This window comes from Carassius gibelio, chromosome A10, assembly GCF_023724105.1.
Source record: "Carassius gibelio isolate Cgi1373 ecotype wild population from Czech Republic chromosome A10, carGib1.2-hapl.c, whole genome shotgun sequence".
Lineage (NCBI taxonomy): Eukaryota > Metazoa > Chordata > Actinopteri > Cypriniformes > Cyprinidae > Carassius > Carassius gibelio.
This window is the reverse complement of record NC_068380.1, coordinates 9,340,700-9,360,598: the sequence shown is the minus strand read 5'-3', so window position 1 is coordinate 9,360,598 and position 19,899 is coordinate 9,340,700.

The window sequence follows — 19,899 nt, the reverse complement described above, 5'->3', positions numbered from 1 at the left end:
TAAGATCAGATTCTGCAGGTAAAATAACAATATTAAGGTGACTTGACTTGGACTTGACTTGACTTGACATAGCTTGTGACTTGACTTGACTTGACTTGCCCAAGAAAAAAATACTTGGGACTTACTTGAGACTTGAAGGTTAAGACTTGAGACTTACTTGAGACTTGCACATGTGTGACTTGGTCCCATCTCTGGCCGCAAGCATCATTAGTCAAATCAGATCCAAATGCAGCTGTCAATAAAAGAGATTTTTTGCATTGTAAACACGAGATGGACACACTCGCCAATCTACTAACAAATGCATACTTCAGGACAATCTCGACTCAAAGGATATTGGTAAATATATAATAACTGTTGCTTTGCTACAACTGCGCCGCAACAAAATGTGAATACAGATGTATTTAAATATTATGACAGAGCCACGTGTGTAATCATCTTCAAAGTTAAATATTGAAGAGCGGATTAAAGCTGTCATTACCTTAATTCCTCATTGTCACTCATAAAAACAAGGACACACTCCATTTGACAGGTCTGGCTTAAAACACAAAACTGCTTTCAAACAGCTTTTCTCAAAATTTAAACAGCGACAAACGCTAATGATTCTCACACCGCCGCAAGGTAGCAATTATTGCATAGTATGTCTGCTTCCCAGATGATCATGCTCAAAAATCAACAAATATAATCATGCTAGCTGAGATCTTATCTATCTAACAGACAGATTTAGGAGAGAATACAGATTCTGCTAACAAAAAAACAGCATTATGAAGTTCAGCTGATTTGTGAGGGGCAGTTAGATTCATCCCTGCTGCATTTAAATGAAAAGGTTAAGGAACAAATTAAGATAAAATCCTTAATTATTGTGTTATTCTCATTTCCCCTTCGAACCCTAGAGGTTTCCAGCAACAGTCGCTAAAAGCGAGGAATTCTGGCAATGCATACTCCTGGCACAGTTATACGTAACTCATGAATACCACAAACAATATCCCACCACCACACAAACGTGCACACACAACCTCCTGTCGTACTGCTATGGGGAAATTAGGTAATCAGTCCTTAGAGGATTTACTGCGTGCAGAGACAAAGGAACTCGCTATGGACACACACGTATACAGATATCAGCATTGAACATATACAGAGAGACATGCACAGGAGACGAATCAGTTAAAAATAAAACAAAAACACCTGAGTCAACCCATAACCCAGTAAAACCTGTTTTCCTCCATGAGTCCTTAATTATCAGCCAGAGAACAGGGACGTGGAGGGGGGGACAAGAGAGAGAGATAACTGCAAAAATACCCTTCTTCCTCTGGTGAGGCACACCTAACAAACTAAGCTGCTGCGGTTATATTAGGTGCTTAATAAGACAGCTGGGACTGATTGGATCTCTGGAGCCTATGAGGAGAGCAGAAGCTCATGTCCGCTGGGCTTCCAGCAAACAGTCTTAAAATGCCCAGTTAATATTTATTAGCATACTTGGCACTAATCAGACAAGCTGCAAATGATAAAGAATGCCTCTCTTGCTCGCTCGCTAATAGTGGCAATTTTTTGCATCAGTGTCCATTGACTTTTATTAGAGTCCAGTGCAAACAGCAGATCTTGTTTGTGTGTGCGTGTGTGTGTGTGTGTGTTTTCAGAGCCAGATTTTAGGAATGGAGAGGAGGGATGGTTGGGCTGGAAAGTCCAAGCGAATGAGAGAAAGCGAGCAGGAAACGGCATCCATCCAGAACGAGCTTTACGTTCCTGCCAGCTCGGACTGCGGACCCCCGCACTGTTAGCAAGCAGATTTGACTCTCTAGTGGAACAAATTAGCTGCATTTGTTCACTTCTCCTCTCTGCTTTTTCATGTCATTTAAATTTACAAGAACGTTTTTCTTTACCGGAGACCATTAAAAAAAAAAAAATGAATATTTGCCTGTGCAAAAAAGTTCTGGATGGTTGTCAAGGTGTTGCGATGGTGTTTTGGGTGGTTGTTAGGTGGTTATTTAATAAGTGACTTAAAAGACTTTCCTAATTGTCTAATCTCAAACAATGATTTTGGTCTCACAAAAAGCTATTATATGACTCCTGAAGATTTGGTTTACACAGTTTTCTTCAAAAGTTTGGGAAAGGTAAGATAAAAAAAGAAAAAAAAAAAAGTTTCTTATGCTCACCAAGCTGTTTTATTTGATCTAAAAAACACTTAAAATAGTAATATTGTGAAACATTATTACAATTTAAAAGAACCCTATTCTATTTTGATACAATTTAAAGTGTAATTTATTACTGCAATGGTAAAGATGAATTTTTAGCAGCCATTACTTCAGTCTTCAGTGTCACGTGATCCTTTAAAAATCATTCTAATATGCTGATCGGTGCTCCAGAAACTTATTACTATCAATTCTAAAATCATTGGTTAATATTCTTGTGGAAACTCTGACTCTTCTTTGAATATAAAGTTCAAAAGAACAGCATTTATTTGAAATAAAAATTCTTATAATAAATGCCTTAACTTTCACTTTTGATCATTTTAATGTGCCCTTCCTGAATAAAATATTAATTTCTTTTAAAAAAAAAATTTAACTGACTTCAAACTTTTAAAGGGTTTTCTATTTTAAAAACATTTAATTAATCATTAATGAATTAATCTCCGTTTAATTCAGCTGCTTTGGCCAAAGCATCCATTCTAATAAAAAAATAAAATAAAATAAGTTTGGACATGCAAAAGGAAGATTTTCCATTTCCAAATAAAGAGCATAAAAAAAAAAATTGAGCATCAATACTAAAAAAACTCTATAAAAACCTTCGTACCGGTGTTGGCAGCCCTGTATTCTCTGAGTGTTTAGATATTCTTACCATCAAAGACAAAAAGGAAAGATACTGATTTTGTGCAGCACAGTCATTTTCTCAGGTTGCGATCAAAGTCTATACATCTGCTGGGCTTCAATGACATTGTATGTGAATGTATTTTCTCTCATACACACACTCTGTAGCTCCTGTCCAGCAGGTCTTTGTGAAGGCAGCTGTAGTGTGAGATACCTGCAGAGTGCTGTAAAATGAACTCGGTGAATCTCTTGCTGCTGTCACATGATGCATCTTCCGTTCGCTTTGCATTCTGCACCTGGCCTCAGCAGAGAGCTCCAAATTATGGCGATCATTTGCAGGCGGGATGCTTGGAGAAAATAGCACAGCGAGTGTGTTTGTGCATGTGTGTATTGCTTCTGAGTGGGTAGATTACAAAGAGAAACCGCTGCACACTGGCTTGTTGTCTGTCCCTATGGTGCATTGTCCCTGCCCTCTTTCCAATCTACAGTACATCCCCCATATACACACCACGGCCGTAGCTGCACACTCTCCCGAGAGGGAGTCCTATTGATCAGGCAGGCATCTCCCTAATTAAGCTTGAGACCAAAGGAGAGAAAAGCAGGAACAAGGGGGAGGGGAGACAAAGAAAGAGAAAGAGAGTAAGAATAAAAGTGGAGGAAGAAAAAAGCTGTATGCGCCAAGACTAGGTGCACTTGTTGTTCAGAGAAGAATGGAGGTGGAGAGAGGGGAGAATCCTTCTGACAGAGAGAAACGAGAGAGAGAGAGAGAAGTGTTGGAAACAGCACCTGCTCAGCGAAACCATGACACGCAACATCCAGGGAGCGTTAAAGGGCTGCCGACAAAACCAACAGGAAACTTTACTATTTGATTCCAATCGTCTTCAGGGTTTTAAATGCTCTTGGGGTTCAATTAAGAGTGACAATTATCTCATTCACAGTTTCTCTGCTCCTCTGCCCCCTCCAGGCACAGAATGTGATGATTCAGGAAAGCGAGAGAGAGAGAGAAATACAGATTTTCCCCTGCGTAATCTTTCCACTTCTTAGATAAACTGCTTTCGCGATTGCTACAGTGCATCCCAAATGACAGTTTAGAATGCAAAAGCAACTGCGCCAGAGAAACAATCGAACCGTTCTTAGTTACACCACTACATTAAAGTCAAGTCGATTCCAAGAAAAACAAGTAAATATCAAATCCTCCAGCACCACAATTACACATGATAATGAGGCTGTGAGGCGTAGTATGACCCATTTAATACAGTAATTGCTAAAGCCAATAACGTTGTAAACAATATTATTACTTTTTCACTTTTCATAACTCCACACCGAAGAGACTTGAGGGTAGGACTGCTTATGCCCTCGCAACCAACATTCAACGAAAATTCAAACCATTTTCACCATGTCTCAGATTCTGTATTGTGTTTAATAACGTTCTGTGATGGAAATGACATTGCAAAATTTGACTGGGAATGAGGCAAACACAAATATTGTGAATATAAGTGATATTTACCTTAATCTTTTGTATCTTTGATATCGCCATTATCTCCTTGGTAAAGAAGTGCATTTTGAGTAAATGGTGCGACAACCGTATTTTTGAGTAAATAAATAAATAAAGATCATGTAAAACGTCAAATATTGTGCTTCAGTCTTTTTATTAGATCATTATTATGTTTTAAAAATGTAATAATTCATTTTATTATGAATTTTTATAATTTATGACTGAAAGTCTGACTCTGCCAAGGGTAACAATAAATCTATACAAAACCGATTAAAAAATAAATGATGAAGGCATAGTAAAAAGTTTACGATACACTTTTAGCCTTCACATAACTAAAACAAAAATGTCTTAATTAAACAGTGATATAACTGCCTGAAGAAACATGTGAATATTAGATGTGAACAGGGACCTTAAGTCTATTACACACAGCCTCATTTTCATTCAAGTCAAATTAAATATAGCTTCCACTATGACAAACATCCATTGTAAATGCCTCTAAGCACACATTAAATAGATAATAAAATAAACTAAGTTATGTCAAATAGTAGATAAAGTAGATTGTAAACAAGAGCATGTATTGATAAGTTATAAATATGAGAGAATATTCTCAGTGGTTTCAAAACATCGCTCACACAAGCAATATGTCTAACAAAACGAGAAAAGATTATGAAATCTGTTTGTTCTCAGCAAGTGCAGAGATTTGGCCTGCTCAGATTGCCTCAGATTGAGCTGTGCACAGTGTGAAAGTCTAAAAGACCTGTCAAGCACATTAATGTGAGCACGAGTATGTATGTGTGTTTGTGTTTCACTCCGAGACACAACAACACATCAGCGCTGTCTCTCCTGATCGCTGATTGCTTCTGATGCTAATTTGATGTGCTGCGGCTCATTAAACTACGCTGCCCACCTTTCAACCATCCTGCAACGTTAAACAAACCTAATGCAAGCTTCAAAAAAGCAAAAATAAACATCAGAGAGTGGCTTTCTCCCCCAAGCAGGCCACGCCAGGCACACTGCCACCCCACACGGGCACATCGTCTGCCTGCCTGCACTGGTACTCGTCTGAAACCAGCCAGAAATCTGCTAATTACTGCTGAGATCGGACAGAAGCAGGAACAATGTCTGGAAAAACACAGTCTTGATAAACAAAAAGTAGATTAAAATGCAACAGATCATTTGCTCAGCGCTGCTGAATTACCACAAGGCTAACTGCTACACTAATGAGGGAAGCATTGCTAACAGCTAGAAGTAAACAAAGAAAAGGCCGTGGAATGAAATGGAATTTGTCTGCTCTACATGAAGATGCTAAGCTGTTTCGCAAGGCTTTAACAGCAGGAAATGGTCAACAAGTGTTAGACATTTCCTACTGGAACAAGAAGTGTTTAGCTGCTAAGCTGTTTCGCAAGGCTTTAACAGCAGGAAATGCTCAACAAGTGTTAGACATTTCCTACTGGAACAGGAAGTTTGTAGCTTTGTCATATTGCAGAGCTATCCCATTTTACTAGCAAATAAGCTTTAAACACAACAGGAACCATTATTAGCATTATTAGCATTATTAGCGCGGGTGACAGTGGGAGGGGGACACATTGTAACGAGCATTTGACTAGACAGAAAAGAAAATAGAAAATATTGTACATACACATATATACAAGATGAAATAGCATCAGGCTAGCTGTGTTGCAGTTTAATAGTTTGCTGTTTCATGAATTATTTTTATAGTAAACATTTAACTGAAAGGTCTACAAAAGATTCTTTCTGTGACAACCCATATAGTGTAACAACATGCCTTAATACCAAATGGTATGTGTGTGTGCAATGAAATATGCTTTAGCAGTCAATGCTTTATGGAGTAAAACACTTTATACTCACTTCTTTTATAGGAGTATAGGAGTAAACAAGCCCCAATCTACTTGTATAACAATGCAATAACACAACCGCAAGGATAGCAAACTTGGACTGAAAACCACACAAGAACAAAACATAACTCCGACTTTAAATTAATGCAGTTTTGCACACTGCAATCGATGGACAGTGTATGTATTCCAGTCGAATGTTTACCTTGTAGCAGCACTGTGTAAACAGAATGAGAACAAACAGCTGATGTACTTCTGAGAGATAGAGGAGCTCGCGGCTTCCATCACTTGCTCGTATGGATTTTGTGTCTTAAATTGCGGGTGACCTTATGATGTCTCCAAACGGCTGGAGTTCATCTTTTTGTACACAACCAGAGGTAAAATAGAAGAGAAGAGGAGGAGGGGAAAGAGGTGCAATTCTGACAGGGGAATATGAGAGAGGAAGATAGAGGGGGAAGGGGGAGAGAAAGACAATGAGAGAAAGAGAGAAACAAATGGAGAAAAGTCTGTGAACCTATGGCTCAGCACTCCAAGAACCCACTAACTACACAATCACGTATACATGTGGCAAAACTCATGAAAATATATAATCTCGATTGATCACATCTGTCCTTCACAGGGCGGATGTGACACACATGCTCTCGCATACACAAACACTTACAGATGCGCCACATGGGACTCCATCCAAAGCTATCCAATTAAATAAAAAGGAGGAAGTGCCTTTATGTTGATTCCTTATAAAACATCGTCAGCCTTCACTTTCTTCAATATTGTGTCTTGAAGCCTCAGAACTGAGGTGTCAAAGAGTCACACATTTCATTTATCGCAGGACAAGTGGAAAAACTATTCAACATCTATTGCTTTCACTATCTCCCCATTTCCTACAATAAAATGCAGCACTGGTGACCGCACAAGGTCATGGGCATCGAGAGAATTAATATTTCATTCTTTATGGTTCTCCTCCTCTCGCCGTTCCTCGGGACAGAATCTATTTCAAAGGAGAGAAGGATGAGAAATTGGAGAGAGTGGCCAGCACGAAATGTGCATGAAGAAAAACCTCCATCACAAACTTATTTCGATCGTAGGAGTATGTGAAAAATGAACTCATGGAAACATTTGGTTGAGGAAGAACGAATAAAGTTTGTGATCCTTTACTGTTCTGATGTTTAAAAGTTGCATGATCCCAATGTTTTGAACAGCTGTGTATATATATATAGCAATTTTTAATAAAAAAACAATCCACCCTCAATTATTCTTTATGCATAGCACCACCAGCCATATATTGTATAACCATCACTTCTTGCCTGATCTTTTAAGCAATTTGCGTTAAGATCTTTCCACTATTCGCGTCGTGTTGTACTTGGCTCCAGGTTTGATTTATTTTTAGCTCCTGCATATCAATTCAAGCGCCTGGATAAAACTCAGTATCTGCTGGAAGTCACATTTGAAACACTCGCAAATTATAACCGCACATGAGTAAAATGAACTACCATAAGCACCCAAGAGAGCAATAAACCCTCTGACTGCAAACATGCTACAGTGACAGTTTGTCAAAAGCAACCTTTAGGATGATGGCCCACCCAGCAACAAAAGTCTGCATTTCCAGAACGTGATGTAACAATTTGATTAGATCGGGTTAATTGGCCTCATCTGCCTGGGATCCATAGACATCATGTTCCTCTCAAATTGCAGCGCTCCTGTCAAACTAAGCTAAATTCACTCCGCGGTGGCTGTCATTCATCTCATTAGTTATCATGAATTTATCAAGCAATCTCTCAGTGTTACCCCATCCGCTCATATATTCACACACAAAAGTGTGCCGTTTTCAACACCGCACAAGCCGGGAAATGCATCTGCTATTTTTTCAGGAGTGCAGACAGGATGTACACAGATGGATGGACTCTGAAATGTAATTTTTTGGCCAAAATGCGATGGGTCTAACCCAGCAGGAGATACAGAGTGGTACCGCAGGCACTGAGAGCTATAACACACAGCATCCAGCTAATGGCCACACACTATTACAGTGCATTCCACTCTGAAAACTCAGCAGGTTATATTTCGTCTACATGCTCTTGCTGCATTCCAGATGTTGACTGTCCTATATGCACACAAACATGCCCTGTGTCTCATTACTAAGGTAATGTCTACAAGTGATGTATGTTTGCTGAGTGGACTGTGGCAGTAGGCCACAGCGGGAGAAGTGAATACACACACACACGCGCGCGCGCGCGCTCTTCTCTATTTGCTGCAGCAAAGAAGACTTGGCAATGGGGAGAAATGTTCAGTCTTTCGACTTGACTGATTTCACCTCTGCCTGGGCTGCAAAATGGGTGGAGAATGAGATGAGGAAAGAAAAGAGCAGAGGAGAGGGGTCTCACTGCTGGGGAAGGGTTTGAGAGACTCAAGGGCTTCATGCCCGGAGAGATCAACATGTCAGCAGCTCACACACATACACACACATACACATAATACAACATGCCTGTGCCCCTGCAGGTACTTCTGTAATGGTTTCACCTTACTGTGCTTTCTGTAGACACTGTCTGTTACAGCTTCTACAGGGATGAACTTGGCCTCAAAAACAGCCCGGGACTTGCCTGCTATTTTATCTAACTCAGAAGCTTTCAAACTAGAGGGTTCTAGGGGAAATATATAGTTTAGGATTATTTAATAATTCTCTTTTGATTTATATACTGTATGTAGAAAAAAAGATACACAATAAAATAGTACATACCGTAAATGACAATTATGATTATTAAAGTGTGTGTGTGTGTGTGTGTGTGTGTAATTAAAAAAAATATCTATAATTTTTTAAATAAAAACAATCCATACTCAATTATTCCTTACAAGCTATATATATAACTAAAGTGCATTTGTCTGGAGGTATAAAGGTAAGAAAGAAATATGAAACATGTCCATTAGATTTTCCAATCAAAATCACCTGAACACATCACATCACAATTACGACTTCCAAGCTCCCTTGGAAATTTTCCAGGAAGTCTTGAAGGCAGAGTTATAATATACACACACACACACACACATACCAAGTACAATGAATTCATAGACACACAAAAGAATGCTCATACAGAAATACATGCACACACCAACAAAGACGACAAGCACAAAGAGGTAATTTCAGAAAATGTAGCCGTACGCTCCTTCAATGGCTAATGGCGGTTTTTAACTGCAACATCTTTCCCCTGGAGGAGCACACTTGTTGGGTGCATTTTTCTTGTTTTGTCGGCACCAACCCTTTTACAGTCTCCATTCGGTTTTTATGATGAGACAAAGACATGGTGTTCTAGGAGGGAGGAAGCGTTTGTTCTTTGTATATGTTAAGCAAGCAATCAATCATTTACATGAATGATTTCAGGTATAATTCAAACTTTCAGCACTGGGCTCTTCTGCCATACAGACCATCAACAACAACAGGTTTGTAGCTTAAAAGAAAAATAATGATACATTTTTTTGAAGTAAATAAAATGGGTGTTATTATTGTTCCCCGCCCAATTTCTTTGTCACAGTTTGTGTAAAATTACTTAAAATTAGGTTAATATTTCATCTTATGAATTCATGTTAAATAATTTCACTGTAACAGAATTTGTAAATAAATGTAGCCAAAGAAGACATTTTAATTCACATTAATATTCAATAAAAAGCAATAGTAACAGACCAAACTTTAATCATAGGTTTTTCAATACTGAATTAGATGTAGCAATGTTCTGACTAGTGCTAACTAATTTCACCTGTGCATCGGCTTCTTTAAACACGTTTCTTTTCATTTTTAAGCAGATTTTTGGGTAAAAAATGTAAGACAGAAACACCAAAGTACCAAAGTATAAGTACAGTTTCCAAAAAGTGCATGAAATTTTTTTTTATAATAAATAATAATAATAATGATAGATAGATAGATAGATAGATAGATAGATAGATTATTTATAATATACTTTTATGTAACATCTGATTGTGGTTTGAGGCTTACTAATTTTAAATCATCTTTTGTTTTTGACCATATGAGTATAAAGTACATTATAATTATGTAAAAAAAATAAAAAATAAGCACAAGCACTACTCATAGATCATATACTCATATATCCGTACATATGCGTATGTGTACAAATAGCCAGCATGAAGATTGCTCTGTTCATATTATGTTGGGGGTATAGTGACAGAATCACACTGTCATTGCAGCATCATAACTATGTTTTATGGTTCTTTCTTATCTGCAGTGGTTTCCAGGAATCAAAAGCACCACACTTTGCCTTCACCTAAATCAAGGATACAGCTCAGGGCTAAGCATGTTGTGCTGCACTGCCGAGGTTGTTATCTTTTGTCCGCCGCTCCTCGCTAATAACAATACAGCAGCCGCGCAGGAGCGGAGAGGATACATCTTAATTTGTGGAAGTTGATTAGCTGTCAACAGAGGAAGGGAGAGAAATGACCGCCCCCTCTGCGCCCCAGAAGCTGCAGGTACAAAGACTTTAACCCTCACACCTCTTCTCCCCACCTCCATCTTTCTCTCTCTCATTCTCTGTTTGTTGCAGTCTCTCAAGGCCCCTGTAATTTATGAGCCCAGCATGAAGTGCCTGTATGGCTCACCTGTAGGTCAGAGTCATTCAGTAGCATGCAGAGAGATAAGCAACAGATGATAAGCATGCAGAGAGGTTTCTCGCAGCTTGACCACACAGTTCCCTGCGGTCTTCGCTGCATACAAACACACACACACACACACACACACACACACTTACAGTGGCATGCATGATTTCTCTCCTGCATAGGGGACAGCACTATCTGCATTCACAATACACACACGTGCATGTATACATTTCAGAAATATATGTTGTTTTTATATATTAAATAGGTTTGTTTGTAATATAAATTATATGAATATAAATATAGACATGTAAAGACATGTAAATATTTTCAAAATATATACTATGTGTGTGTGTATTTATATATACACAATACATATACACACAACACACACATATTTTATGAAAACAAAAACTTTTGTTTGGGATGCAATTAATTGTGATTATTCATATGACATCACTAATATATATATACACACACAGTACTGTTCAAAAGTCTTAGACCACTAGTATTTTCAACAACAAAAAATGGTTTTAAGTCACTTATTTGTATCTTTTGCAGTAGAGTGTCAGTAGGAAATATCAGTTTACATTTCCAAACATTATTTTTGCTATTATAATAATCCAGTGAGATTTTTGTTTGCACAAGGAGTCTGACAGCAGCCAGTGCTCCACACGGAGAGCTGATCTAACCATCATCAAGTCTGTCTGGAATAACATGAAGAAACAGAACAAACTGAGACAGACTCAGTCCAGAAGAACTGTGGCATTTTCTTCAAAATGCTTCACGAAACCTGCAGAGCTACAGCACTGTGCAAAGTTTTAGGCACTTGTGTAAAAATGCTGTAAAGTGAGGATGCCGTCAAAAATAATGCCATAAATAGATTTTATTAATTAACTTTTTAACTTAACTAAAACTAAATGAAATCAACATTTAGTGTGACCACACTACGCATTAGAAAAAGCTTTTGTCCTAGGTGCACTTGCGCATTGTTTTTCAGGGAGCTTTGCGGGTAGGTTTCTTGAAGTTTGCCACAGTTCTTCTGGATTGAGTCTGTGTCAGTTTGTTCTGTTTCTTCGTGTTATTCCAGACAGACTTGATGATGGTGAGATCAGATCTCTTTGGAGCACTGGCTGTTGTCAGATTCCTTGGGCTAACAAGTTCCTGTGCCTGCTGACATTCTGCTTCTTAATTAATGCAGAAGATCTGAGTGGAGTCAAACGGGCCTGCTGGGTCCCAGCATGAGAGGGAAACAGTGAATGTGTGTGCAGGAGAGAAAGATGATTGATTTGGTGAAGGAAAGGAAAAGAAAGCTGGTTTCACTAGGAAAATGAAGTAGTGATGTTGAAATGTCCAGAATCAATCTCTATTATCAACCACTGCTTGAGCAATTAGCCCACATAAAACAAGATGATGAATCGGTTTGCTCTACCGTAAAAGAGGAAGGGGTTTGTAATTGAGATGAACCGCTTTGACCATTTTCGCTCATTACACAACCCGCAAAGATATTATTCAAAAGTCAGTCAAAGAATTTATCAAGAGAATATAAGGCATGAAAATAGTAATCGTTTCTCTATGGATTTTAAAATCAACAGGAATCCAGGAAATTCCATTGATTCTGAGTTACACAAATCTATTTTTACCATTATGGACAAAAAAAAACTTGTACAGCCTGAATGCAATCCGGTAATTGGCTTGAATAAACTTGTATTTACTAACAATTAAAAAAAAAATTCTCACATATTTAATTCAATCTATTGCCAGTGGATAAAATCAAGTCTCACACTGCATTTGTACAGACTCAGTATTCAGTTTCAGTCACAAATATGTCACAATATAGAAGTAAAATGGATTTTGTTAATTCACATTGACTTTAAATGGTCAGAGGTCAACACTGGCATATCCCACAGCAATCTGATACACACTGATCTCCAGAGAAGATCAAGATCCTAGACTGAGGCTAAAGCTAGTACTAGAACACACTAAACCAGTGGGAAAAGAAAGAGAGAGTGGAAAAGATACAGAGACCCACAACAGGGGTCCAGAACAAGCCACAGGCATGACTGCAAAGCAATGCATGAAGTTCTAGCAATCAAGAAAGTTGGAGGTCTTCAACTTGCCAGCGGCGCTAGAGACAGTTTCTTCTTTCTTTTTCACCTCCCCGTCTCTCTCTCTCACTCTCTCTCTCTCTCTCTCTCTCTTTCTTTGTCTGCCGCATCCAAACCACAGTAACATTCCAGAGCAAAGTTCACCCTCAGAGGAGATCGATTTCTACCTGAGGCATTTGATGAAAGTGACGTGGATCCGCTTGATATGGATGTCTGCTACACTTTGGAAAACGGAGGATCTCCGGTGGTGTGATGTGACTCTCCCCCTCTCTTGTATTTCATTCTCTTTTCAAACTGCTTGAGCAGCAGGTTTCTCTGTTGCTCTCAGACATTCTGCTTCACTAGCACTCTACCTCTCACTTCTAAAGGCTACGATTCAGAAGCTCACATTAAACTCGCATTGGAATATGCTATTGAGCAAACACTGTAACCAAAAAATCTATTCTATCTTTTGTTAAACTTAAATGATTAGAAAACTCAACTAGCCCTATTATGTTGAGTAAGGGGACAGGTAATTCGCAAGAGCAGCATGGCGTAAATCCTTCTGGCTGTCCTCAGAGACTTAATGTGACTATGAATAGAATTCAATCTGAAGCAAACTGATCCAGGAATGCTGTGCGAGTTGGAAATGTATGATGGCCTGAGCTAGGCTCTTGGGAAAAGAGACCCGAGGTTAGCTTCGAGATTAGCATTGCGCTAGTCTCAGGGGCAATTCCCTCATAATGCCTCGCTAAATTAAGGTATTTTGAACACTGCATTTCGCAAACCCCATTTCGTTGACAGGAAGGCAATTCTGAGGGGTTCTTCAGGAATTTATGGCATGCGTGGGTGTGAGAAAGGGAGCTAGCAATCATCACCAAGCTTATCCCTCAATCTAACACCGTGCTTTTTCCTCCAGCCCTGTTTATGCTTCGCATTCCACATACTGTACAGTTCTTGATTAAACCGCTTCTCAATTTCATCGCAAATAAGTCCTCAAACCATTCGCTACCCGAATTCAATTTCGCAGGCAACTGCCGAGAGTAACCCTAATGGATTCATATCCAAACAGGCTTCAGTCTATGTTTTAAAGCACTTGTTTAATTTTCAGCGACCCCCATGCTTCTGTTTTCTGTATTGATTTATTTCAGAATTCTCATGCACCCCTTTATAGCGAGAGACAATATATTACAGAATTTAATACCTCTCAATGAACACATTCCATTTTTGAAAAAACCAAGAAACACTTTAATTTCCCTGGAATTCAGGATTCATCACAGGCCGTTGGATCAAGCTTCCTGTAGGATGGGAATTCCGTTAAAAACTAATGCTCCAGAGACTGATCTGAGATCTGCTCTGCAAATGCTGAAAATGAAGCCTGAAGGCCAGCAATCACCCAGAACAGGGCTGTCCTTCCTGCTTCCTGCACCCAGTTCAGCACAACACCTGTCAAACTCATTAAGCCTGAGCGAGAGCCAGGAAACATCATCGGGTATCTGCTCAGACACAAATCCCCCACATGGATAACAAGCTATGTATCATATCTTGGTTGTGGAATGTCCATGTCTGTTCGCTCAGGAATGCAATAATTTGTAGGAATTCTGTCCTAATCTTTTCACACAAACTCCATTGCAGACGGCATAACGGCATCTTGTTCTCATTGCTGCAAAGTGCTTAATCCGTTTGTCCATTTGGGCAATTACATCCATTAGGAAAAACTGAGAGCTGCTAATTACATTAAGCCTGATTCAGTGTGAAATTGCATTAGGGGCTCTACAGTGGCCTGTGAGTGAATACACCGCCGCACACACGCACATGCATTCATACATATGTAAACGCTGCAAAGAACGTAACGTAATTTCAGCAGAGACTCGACACATGACCTGAAGCTCATATCTTACACTATGTCTACACTGTAACCAGCGAAGCATGGGAAGGAAAGAACGGAAACTAACCATAAACCAATAAAAAGACTAGACTAGGTTTCATTGTTTACTTCCTTTTCCATGTAAAAACATTAGCACAAAAACTGACTGCGTGTATTTAAGAGTAGTTTTTTTTTTTTTTACGTAATGATTGTACACAATGTACTTTACTTCACATGCTCAAGGAAGAACACGTACATGCGAGTGGCACTCTGTAAGCACTAAACGTATCTTGGACGTGCATGTGATGGCAACAGATGCTGAAATGCATAGACTGCAGAATGGATTTTCTGGGCTGTGCTCAGTAGTCCATTACAATGGGAAAAAGTATTTAAGCCTCTGCCCAACAGCTCTCTAGAGCTGTTAAAAGACCATGAGCTCTGAACAGGAAAAACATTAGTTTGGTCAGGGAACTCCAGCCATTCACAGTGTTAAACAAACCTTGCAGAAGTTCAGACTTTGCAGTTGAGTTAGATTTATTCTAACTGTAAAAAAAATCTTGAAATATCTTACACATAAACAACCATTGGTAGCCATTCAGGGCAGTGTCATCATCTCTCCATTTTGCAAAAACACATTTCAGCTTTTTAAATGTGTGTATCATGCTGTCATCTCCCTGTGCACTTCCATTCAGCTGCTAGGCTGAAATAATTTAATACCTTAAGACTGCATGACCACATCTGAGCTACATGAAGAGAGAGAGAGAGAGAGAGAGAGAGAGAGAGAGAGAGAGAGAGAGAGAGCATGCACTGATTGCATGCACTGTTATGTACCAGTGAAGAAATTTGGTGTGCTACAAATGACTGAATACATTTCACAAAACAAGTCTCTGGGTACTAAAAGAAGAAGCCAGGAACAGGAAAAGTGTTAGACAGAACAGGAGAGTATGCCTAAATGGGTTTGAAATTTCAGTGAAATTGCTAGCAATCATTTCCATTAGGTGCACTCAAGAAATGTTTTCTCTTATTGAAAAAAGGTTTACATGTAAATACTTCTGAGTAATAATGTTTAAAACGATGCACACTCACCTGACATGGTGAATCCAGTCATAATCAGTGGATTAAAAAAAGCTGTTGCTTTTCAATATGGAGCAGGTACCCTTATATAGGCAGCCATTTTGAGGTCACATGACCAGCCAAATACTATTAATTTATGGACAAAATAATTATCAAATTTAAAGGGGACCTGTTGTGCAAAATTCACTTTTACATGGTGTTTGAACACAGATGTGTATCTGCAACAACCAGCCTATAAATGGTAAAAACTCACCCACTCCTTTTGTTTTTGTTGTTTATAATTCCCATAAATCAGAAGCAGTTTCTGAAAAATACACTGTTTCAGATTTCCCCCTCCTGTGACATCACAGTAGGGGTAAGTCCCGCCCATGTCTGGGGAGGATCTGCCCTTTTCACATTGACCCAGCCCTAATCGAACTGCACATAGTCTGCCATGTTTATTTCGTCACTTTAGTGCCTATTTACATAATGTCTGTGCCAGTTTTGTTATTGGCGGACAGTCCGAAGCATGAGTTGTAACGAATTTCCTCTTCTGGGAAGGGGGCGGAAGCAGCAGCTCATTTGCATTGAAAGGCACACCCATGAAAATAGCATGTTTAACACACCCAATAAGGGGCAAATTTGACATGATATAATAAAAGATCTGTGGGGTATTTTGAGCTGAAACTTCACGGACACTTTCTGGAGACACCAGAGACTTGCATTACATATTGTAAAAAGGGGCATAATAGAGCTCTTTAAATAATTCTGTTTTATTGAAATATATTTAATTTGATATTAAATGATTAAAAATGACTAACTAATGTTTTTCATTATTTTATTAATAGTATTAATTAATAATTGAGTACTTGAATGGCTTTCAACACATCACAAGCTAGTTTTGATGTAATGCTCAGAAGTTGTTCTAATATATAAAGTGTTTATATTAATAAATGCATGATGTTTGTGACTGAAATCATTTCAGATGGGTGAGAGAATACATAAATAAAAAATAATTAATACAATACATACATAAAACTTTGCCAGAACAGCTTTGCAAAACGTCAAATAATATGACCAGCTGAATACTACTCTAAATTTTAGTATTTAATTATTTATTCAGTTAAAGAAGTGAATCATTGCTGAATGTAAACACTCAGTCTACAGTATTGGCAACTAAAAACAGCTCAGTTAGTGCCAAGGGGTTATGGTTTAGCTAGTTAACATATTACAGTTAGTTTATGCTGGTAGATTATGTACACTGTTAGAAATGTCTGTAAATTTAACAGTATTTAACTGTAAAATGAACTGTATTTTACTGTAGGACAGTTATACAGCATATTACTGTATTTTAAAGTAACATTTTGGGGAATACCCTCTTGGCGACACTAAATTACAGTATTTTTAATTTACTGTAAATTTAAATACAGTAAAGAAAAAATGAGCGCGAAACCTGACCAATCACAGATCAAGTTTTATATCCCACTTGGAGAAAGAAGAAAACAAGACACACAGATGCGAAAAGAACCAGTCAGATGCAAAGGTGGGTACAAATATTACTTCTTTTACTTTAAATATATTATATCTTTGGTTTAACTAAAACAAAAATATAAATAAAAAAAACGCTGCCACTGTATGGCGCGCAGTCACCTCACATTTATGCTGTGAAGAGAGCTAGAGAGAGTTGTGGTGACAATGTGCAAACATTCATATTTCTTTCCTTTCTTTCCCTTTTCTGAACGTTTCACCGTCAAAATATGGACATTAACGGGTCTGTGCCTTGGGTTTGACCACTCCAGGAGCTGGTGAGTGTTCATGTGAACTGTTAGCCGAACAACAAAGCTTTCGTGGATTTAGCTTAAAGTCAGTCGGATTTTTTCCCGCTATTATCGCTTGCTGTTAACTGATTACCCCATATAAATGCACGTCATGCTTGTAGTGCTAAAGTAAAACCCGCAATGTTCGTGTCGTGTGCAAACACTGGCGTCTCTGTGGAGACATTATACGCCTTTATTAATCATGCCAAAGGGCATAAAAACACGGCGAACTTAAGGTTTTCGTGTGCAGGTCCTGAATGCTCATACACTTTCCAAAGCCTCTCCGCCCCTCAGTCTCACATTTAACGTTACCGCAAACACATAAAGTTAAGGAAACTAAACAACCAAGAGAAAAATATGTCTACTTCAAATGTAACATTTGTTCTGTACATCAGCATCGGGAGAATAACATAATCTCGTTCGCGAAAATGCGCCGCAAATGGCACAGAACATAATGGAAATGTTATCAGGGGACCCCAATAAGTGACGAACCCGACTGTGTACATCCAATGCGCGATCAACGGCTGTCCGAATTCATTCACAGCTTCAAGTGAACCGTATTAGTGGACTAATGTAGAAATGAGTGAATGAGTGTTAAGGGGGCGATTTCGGATTTAGCCAACGTAATTTCCTCATTATTTTAACCTGGGATGTTCTCCTGACAAAGCAGCATGCTGTCTATCAGCTTAATAGCTGTACTTAGGACATAAATGTCTTATTATTGCTGTTAACATAACTGTTGCAAATAAATACATTTTATACAAAAAAGTTTTCGTAATATGCTTTATTTATCTGTGTGTGTCTCAACTTTAAAATTAGCTGTTTCATCTTTGGACCCTACATTACCTTACATTTCTTACCTATGAAACTTATTTAAACATAACATTAAATTTTTTTTTACAATGTTACTAATGTATAGATTAATATCTCACCCTCATGTTCTTTTTACATTTTTTATATTGTATATAAAGTTGTATGTCATAAATATGTAATCTCTGTATTTTTTGCAAGAAAACAAAAGTAGACATTGAGTACTAAACATGCTCCATCTGGGTTCGTCACATATTGGGTCCCCTGGAAATATTTCCTTTGTGTGCTGTGCCATTTGCAGTGCATTTCTGTATTTGGTTGTGTTGTGAGTATTTGGTTGTTTTGTTAGACATTTTTCACATCAAATGATCTAACTTTTTTTTCTGTTATGTAAAGGTTAAATGATAACCCTGACAACAGCAAGTGCTCCTCAAAGTTCCACGTCATCAGAAGAAGTGGGAAGATGGTGCAAAGGAAGAACTCTGGTCTGAACCCTCATGTATCCTCCTTCATTAAAGGGATAGTTCACCCAAAAAATTAATTCACCCATTAATAACTCACCCTCATGTCGTTCCAAACCCGTGAGACCTCCATTTATCTCCTCTGTCCCTCCATTGAAGCTGTGTGTTCGGTCTGCTGTCTATGTCCAGAAAGGTAAGAAAAACATCATCAAAGTAGTCCATGTGACATCAGAGGGTCAGTTAGAATTTTTTGAAGCATCGAAAATACGTTTTTGTCCAAAAATAGCAAAAACTACGACTTTATTCAGCATTGTCTTCTCTTCCGTGTCTGTTGTGAGAGAGAGTTCAAAACAAAGCAGTTTGTGATATCCGGTTCGCGAACTAATCACTCCATGTAATTGGATCCTTTTGAACCAGTTCACCAAATCGAACTGAATCATTTTAAACGGTTCGCATCTCCAATACGCATTAATCCACAAATTACTTAAACTGTTAACTTTTTTTAATGTGGCTGACACTTCTGAGTTCAAACAAACCAATATCCCGGTGAACTGCTGTGAGGAGAGAACTGAAGATGAACACCGAGCTGAGCCAGATAACGAACAAAATACTGACTAGTTCACGAGTCAGCCACATTAAAAAAAGTTAACAGCTTAAGTAATTTGTGAATTAATGCGTATTGGAGACGCGAACAGTATAAAACGATTCAGTTTGATTTGGTGAACTGGTTCAAAAAGATCCGGTTACATCGAATGATTCATGAACTGGATATCACAAACTGCTTTGATTTGAACTCTCTCACAACAGACCCGGAAGAGAAGACAATGCTGAATAAAGTCGTAGTTTTTGCTATTTTTGGACCAAAATGTATTTTTGACGCTTCAAAAAATTCTAACCGACCCTGTGATGTCACATGGACTACTTTGATGATGTTTTTCTTACCTTTCTGGACATGGGCAGTATACCACACACACAGCTTCAATGGAGGGACTGAGAGCTCTCTGACTAAATCTAAAATATCTTAAACTGTGTTCTGAAGATAAACGGAAGTCTCACGGGTTTGGA